We start from the raw sequence: 7,132 nt of genomic DNA on the forward strand, positions 1-7,132 counted from the left end.
AGTTTTTTAACCTGAGATGTGTTTAAGCCTCCTTCCCAGGGCAGACCTTCTTCTAGCTTCTCAGGGAGTAGCTGATGCTTCAGGCAGAGAGCTGTGCTGCTGAAGGGCGAGCCTTCAGGTCCTCCCTGGGGGGGACACACCTGCTCAAGCAGAGGGTCTCAGGGGCTTCTAATAGTGGCAGTCTGTGGGAAGTTTGACCAGTGGTGTCCTCTGGAGGGTCCTTCAATCCTGAGAGGAAAGGATTGAGTTTTGCATCTCTGGTTTAAAAACTCATTGATTCGGGGCATTTGGGTGGTTCTGTTGGTTGAGCGTCCGACTTCAGCTCGGGTCATGATCTCACGTTTGTGAGTTCAAGCCCCCAGCCGGGCTCTATCCTGACAGCCTGGAGCCTGCTGCGGATTCTGTGTCTCTCTCTCTCTCTTCTCTCTCTCTCCCTCCCCCACTCGTGCTCTGTCTGTCTCTCTCTCAAAAATAAATAAACATTAAAAAATGTTTTCAAATTAAAAAAAAACGATTCCCGACTCTTAGTCCAATCCGGGAAGGATTTGGGACCTGTGAAAGCCATTCTCTGGTCCCACCTCTCTCCCAACCACCTCTCCGCCCCCCAAAACAAAGCAGTGTAAGTGCACCAGCAGCCTGACCTCACTCTCTTCATGTGTCACTTCCTGTTTTCAAATTAATGAGCTCATTTGGTGGAAATTCACCAAGGGAAATAGTTTAATTTTGGAAAGTACCAAAAACTTATCTGTAGTCATTTGGCTTATTCTGGGGGGCTCTTGAAATTGAGGGGGCCTCACCAGAGGACCTCTGAGTGCTCAGGGAATGGCGAGGCTGAAGAAATTGAAAGCCAAGCCCCATGAGGCTGAATCTGACTCAGAAAGGAAACGAAACCTTTTGGAGACCACTCATCTCTACCCGGTAGAGAAAAAAAAAATTTTTTTTTTTTCTAAAAATAAGTTTAAAAAGAAATGTAGTCCGTCTGGCTAAGCCCTAAGATCTGGTGGTCTGAGCATGAGGCCGCGACTGAGGAACAAGAAAGAGAACACAGGGAAGTAGGGAGGGTTTGAGCCTCAGCGGTTCCTTTCACATCTGTATCTGCTGGGTTCGTTCTAAGAGGCACCAAAAGACTTCCATCCTCCACTTCTGCCCTAAACCTTCAGCCACCAGGCTCTTGATATTGAAGTTGCCCTCCTGTGCTCCTAGCCTTTTGAGCTTGTGGCTCCTGAAAGGAGCTATGTGCTGAACGATCAGAAGGACGCTGGGTAATTAAAGTTTTGTGAGCCGTGCTGCACTGTTCGAGCTCATGTGACAAGCCCCTTACGTGTCCGACCACCTCCTGGCCTGCCCTATTTCCTAGAGCAGAGATTTTTAATCCCTTCCAAGATGGAGAATAGAAAAACGGTAAAAGCTGACCACGCTCTGACAACTTGGTACTGGGAGGAAAGGGACTGTAATCTTCCCTCTCTCTGCCCCCACCCGAAATCTCTAAGCGATATGCTGTAGGATATATTTATATACTGAAATGAGTGCTGGATTAGAAGTCAGACTTGCATTCCGTTTGGTTTTTCCTCGCCTCTAACCAGTTGTTTGGGATAAATAAATGAATGCTTAAGTCATAGTCCAAAAAAAAATAGTTCATAGATTTTTTTTTTTAATAGTGGAAAATAACCTTAAAGACCATAGAATGGGTTGGGTTTTTTCAAACTTCGTATTAGCTGTAGGACTGTGTCTTTGAATGCTTTCTCTCATGGAACCCAAATAGATAAAAATGCAAGGAGCAGAGACTGTGTCAAACAGAGCAGGTGGCCCGGAGCCTGTGCACTGGGCTTCTGTCCTCCCTAGCCTGACCTCTGGGCTCTGGGGAAGTGGTTTAGAAAATCATGGACCTAATGAGATGTTCTCAGGTCCCACATGCGGAAACCGGGATTCTCTCCTGGTCTGACTTGCCTCAGCTGTCCCAGGCTGTTCACCCTGAACTCTGACAATCGTGACTTTGGAGTTTGGAACTATGGAGTTTAGCTGCTGGTGACCCAGGGCATTAGGGGAAGGGAGACGTTACCCTGGACTGGGTCATCAGCCTTCTGGGGGAAGGCAGGATCAGGTGTCAGCCTAAGCATCCGGAGGCTTGGGGTCTGTGGTTATGGTAAAAATGATAACAGTGACAAGAGGGGAACAGATCCCCTCAGGGATCCTTCGCACACCATGACTTTTAGTTTACAGAATCCAGGTCTAGGGTACAGGTGTGTGAAGTGGGGCCACCCGACTCCTTGTTCCAGACCAATATGGCAGCTCACCCTCCAGCCCCTTAATTCTGGACATTTCTTTAACAAGAGACACCTTAATGTCTTCTTCGGGGAGAGGAGAGGAGCTGAGTCATGGTGATCCATTTAAAGGTCAGGGGGAATCTTCCTGAGGGCGGGCTGGTAGAGGAGAAGGAACTCAGAGAGTCCATTCTGGGGCAGGATAGAAGGTGTGTCACAGTTGCTGCAGACATTTTCATCGACCTCACCCTGCGTATATTTACTGAACATTTACGTGGTGTTAGGCCATAAGCAAGGCCCCACTCTACCGCTGTGAATGACACAGACATGGCTCCTACCCATCATGGCTACCATCTGGATGTACATGAACCAACTGCGTGAATCCAGTCAGCTAATGACAGCCAACTGGGCATGCTGCTGTTTGTCAACAACCCTTAAAATGTGGAGCCCAGGAGGGGCTATCCTCCCTCTACTTCTAAATACTGAGGGCTCCCGATTTTTCCCTTATATTCCTTCTTTTCGTTGCCAGTAACCTGCCTTGTTCCTCACATTCACAGCCTGTGTTTAGTAAAAACACTTAGTGAACAGCTTTCCCGTTAGCATTATCTTAATCCCCTCTGATAACTGCTGATTCCTGCGCCAGGAAATGTAATTAAACAGATGATTACAGGCTAGCGGTCACCTAGGAGAGGAGGAGACCAAATTATACTGGGTGCTTCCACCCAAATTCCGTACTTCTCCGGGGTAACTTCTGTACAAGGGATATCAGCGACAAAACAAAGAAATACACCAAATGATTCTGTGAAAACTTAGGCTCCCTGCTTTGGTGCAATGACGAAAAATGTCCCCGAGTTTTCTTCCCTCAGCCTCCGTTAACACTCTGTAGGAAAATTATAATACACTATAATAATTATAATACATATAATTTTTATAATAATGTAAAAATAATTATAATACATATAATTTTTAAAAATTTTAAATAATAATATAAAAATAATTATAATACATGTAATTTTTATAATAATAAAAAAATTATAATACACTATAATTCCTACTCCGTAGGAATAATATAATAGGCAATTTACAACATGTGCCTATTTACAAGTTTTTTTTTTTTTTCTTGTGGCCCCACTAGAGTATAGGAGTTATCGGAATATAGGAAATTAGATGCATGAAAGTAGGATTGTATTTGATTTCTTCATTATTGTTGTCGGCTTAGCACAGTGCCTGGCACATGGGAGGCGTTCGATAAACATTTGTTCCATGGGGACTACTGTGTAACAAACGATCCGTGCACATTTTCAGGGAAGGCGAGCATCGTTAATGATGCATCATCAGAACACATTTCAGTATCCTAGACTTGGCCGTTTTTAGGGTGTTGTGATCACAGAGGTAGCAAAAATTTGATAAGAAATCTGGGGTTGTTTGTGGAAGGGAGTTTTTAAGTCTGGCGATTTTCACCATCTTAAAATGGTGAGTTTTCCACTCTCCACAGAGTTTCAGGTTGTAAGGTCAGGAACAAAGTGCCTCTGAAGTTCCTTGAATTGCAGGCTTCACAGCTGTCCCTAGGGGGTTCCCAATTATTTGTGGGACTGGCCACTTTGAAACCGCAATGGGGATTTCAATTTATGACACAAATGCCAGTGATACTCATGGGGATAGCGACGTGGTTTAGGCAAAGAGCTTGACTGGTGGACCCTTTGATAAGGACAAGCTCCTAAGAGGCCAATAATGAGGAAGGCAAACATCTTTGGATTAATACTAGTCACCTACTCCCTCTCTTCACTGTCTCTGGTCACCTGTGTACCCCGCTCTAAAAGCTTGGTTTTACGTGTGTTAAATTCCTTCTTTCACGGGATCTGGCCATCAAGACTCTCCTAAAGGTGGACGCCCCGGGCTTCCAAGGCCTTTTCCTGGGTTACAGACACACTGCTGTGCCTTTACACATGCTTTTGAGAGATTGGGTTTCCCAGGCTCTCGGCTGGTGCAAAACAAGAAAACTGGATGTTTTAGCTCAACGGCAGTCAACCTCAGGCTGAGGAGGGGCATATCCCACTCCGTCCTGAGGACTCAGCCTGAGAGAGAAAAATCAGGCAGTGGGGAGAGCTTTTGCTTAGGATTCAGGACTGTGGGGAAAGTCCCATCCACCCTTGGGCCTCATTTTCCCCCATCTGTGAACTGGGAGAATGACCTCAGAGGAATCCTTCAGGGCAAACCCTTTAGCCACTCATGCCCTGGGGCTGGAGAAGGGGTACCGCTCTCCCACCTGTCTAGGGGCTCCTTTCCCCACCTGGACCAGGACCACCTCTGTAACGGATGCTGGAAGCTTCCACCGGATGCCTCATCTTTTTGGACTCCAGACTTTTTTTTTTTTTTTTTTTAATAAGAGAAAACAATGTGAAAAACCTCCTCTGATGAATTTCTTTCAGAGCTCGAGCCAGATGAATTCCCAGCACAAGCCAAGACTTGGCAGCAAGAATGTGGGATGGGGAGTAAGAGGCTAAGAATCACGGCTAGAGCTAGTACTCCGTCGAAATAAGAAAACAATGCCCAAGCTCGGGGCTGGGGAGGGTTGTGAGTGTGGGGTTGGTATTTGTTCATCTCTTCTGACCTTCTTATCTTACAGAAGGGAAAATGGGGGCCCGGGGAGGGGAAGGAGCTTGCACAGCAAGTCACAGGTCCAGAGGGGTCTTCCTCTATGTTCTGGTGCTCTTTTGTCCCAAGATGTCTCAGTAATGCCTCGTCCTGTCTTGTTCCAGCCTGCATGTTGCACACAGTGGGGGCCCGGTAACTATCTGTTATGAGGGGCTTATTTGCCATCTTAAGAGGATCCAGGGATAGGAGGAGGATATCCGTCCTACCATTCACACCTGTAGGTTCCCAACGTGAGGTTTAACAAATCCACTTTTAGCTTAAACCATGAGCCTCTTTGCTCATTTTATTTTATTATTTATTTTTTTAGGTTTATTTATTTATTTTGAGAGAGAGAGCAAGCAAGGGAGGGGCAGAGAGAAGAAAGGAGAGAATCCTGAGCAGGCTCCCGAGTGTCAGCACAGAGGCCGATGCGGGGCTTGAACTCTCGAACCTTGAGATCACGAACTGAGCTGAAATCAAGAGTCAGATGCTTAACCGACCGAGCCACCCAGAAGCCCCTATTATTTATTTATTTTTAAAGTGAGCTCAGGGCGCCTGGGTGGCTCAGTTGGTTAAGTGTCTGACTTCGGCTCAGGTCATGATCTCATGGTTTGTGAGTTCAAGCCCCGCGTTGGGCTCTGTGCTGACAGCTCAGAGCCTGGAGCCTGCTTCGGATTCTGTATCTCCCTCTCTCTGACCCTTCCCCTCTCACACTGTAGCTCCCTGTCTCTTAAAAATAAATAAACATTAAAAAAAAAATTAAAGTGGGCTCTATACCCAATGTGGGGCTTGAACTCACAACCCCCAGATCAAAGGTTGCATGCCCTACTGACTGACTGAGCCAGCCAGGTGTCCCGTGTTTGCTCATTTAAAAAGAACCATAGTATATACATTCAGCAACACTTTCTGGGGGAGAGCCATTGTCTTAATCATTTGGGAGCTGTAACTGACGCATTTAGGAAATGTAAAAATCGAATAGGCCAGAAAAGCCATTCTTTCTGGCTGCCATCCTCGGGTACTATCGTTGGTAACCAGTGTCCGGCCACACAGCCTGAGCCTTGGGTAGGGTCCGCAGGCCTCTCTGCCCCTCTGACGCCTGCAGCTGGAGCTGCCCGGGGAGGCTGGGGCCCTGGCACCAGCCTCTGCCCAGTGTTGCTTCTCCTTTCAGAGAGAACATGTCTGCACACAAGCCCTCCTGAACCAGCTTGGAATCCCTCCAAGGACAGACCTGGAGACCAGCCAGGAGCGAGGGTGCTCCTGGGAAGGACGCATCCATGGGAAGCAGAGACCGTGGCAGGCTTGCAGGATGGCCAGGTCTTCCGAGGTTTGAAGAAAGACTGGAAACCTGGATTTTTATGCAGAATGTCCTGATTTTTAGAACGCTCCGTGAGCCGAAACACAAATCCAAACTGGATGAGCGTCCCCACAAACTGTGGGCTCCTACTTGCGCCCCCTGATGAAGCCTGGCACACACGAGACCTAGGCAGGCAAGCCCTGCCCAGAGCTCACCCAGACTTTGCACGAATTGTGTACTTACCCAGGTGCAGACCTTGCAGGCACGTGATGGAGAGAAGTCATCAGACGTTTACATACACTCGCTATCTCCTACGACGTCATCGTAGTCTGTTAACTTTCCAGCTAAGGAGACTGAGTGTCATCTCCAAAGTCAAGTAGCTAGCGTGTGGCTGGGCTTGCACCCTGGGCTGCAGACCACAAAGCTAGTGAATGGCCACCCAAACCGCCTCCCAGGTGCCTGTACTCCCAACTGAAAGCCTGCTGATTTGCATCCCTTGCTAAACTCAGCTCCTTGCACTCAGGGACTGTGTCTCATCTGTCGCTGCATCCCCATCCCCTAGCACAGGGCACGGTGGAACATAGATAGTGCTCAATAAATACTTGGTTGGGGGGGTTGTCCTCAGGCAAACAGACAAGTGTGCATAGAGAGTCCCTACGAACCCACGTACAGTCACCTAACCCTACCATGCCCAGGAACATCTGGACACTCAGCCTCCCACGGGAACACCCCCCTGCCCCCGTCCCCCACCTCCCAGGGCATCCAACCGAGCTGGGCCTCCCTGAGCCCCCCTGCCAGCCTCGCCCAAAACCTTCACAAATCGTTTCCTGGAAATCTCAAGGCGGCTGTGGTGTTCTTTTTCCCTAACTCAGGAGACAACTCAGCAGTTTTGTTTTTCAAAGTCTGGGACTCATAAACCTGGAATCCTTTCTTCGTTTTTTCC

This window comes from Panthera leo, chromosome D4 (assembly GCF_018350215.1).
Source record: "Panthera leo isolate Ple1 chromosome D4, P.leo_Ple1_pat1.1, whole genome shotgun sequence".
Classification (NCBI taxonomy): domain Eukaryota; kingdom Metazoa; phylum Chordata; class Mammalia; order Carnivora; family Felidae; genus Panthera; species Panthera leo.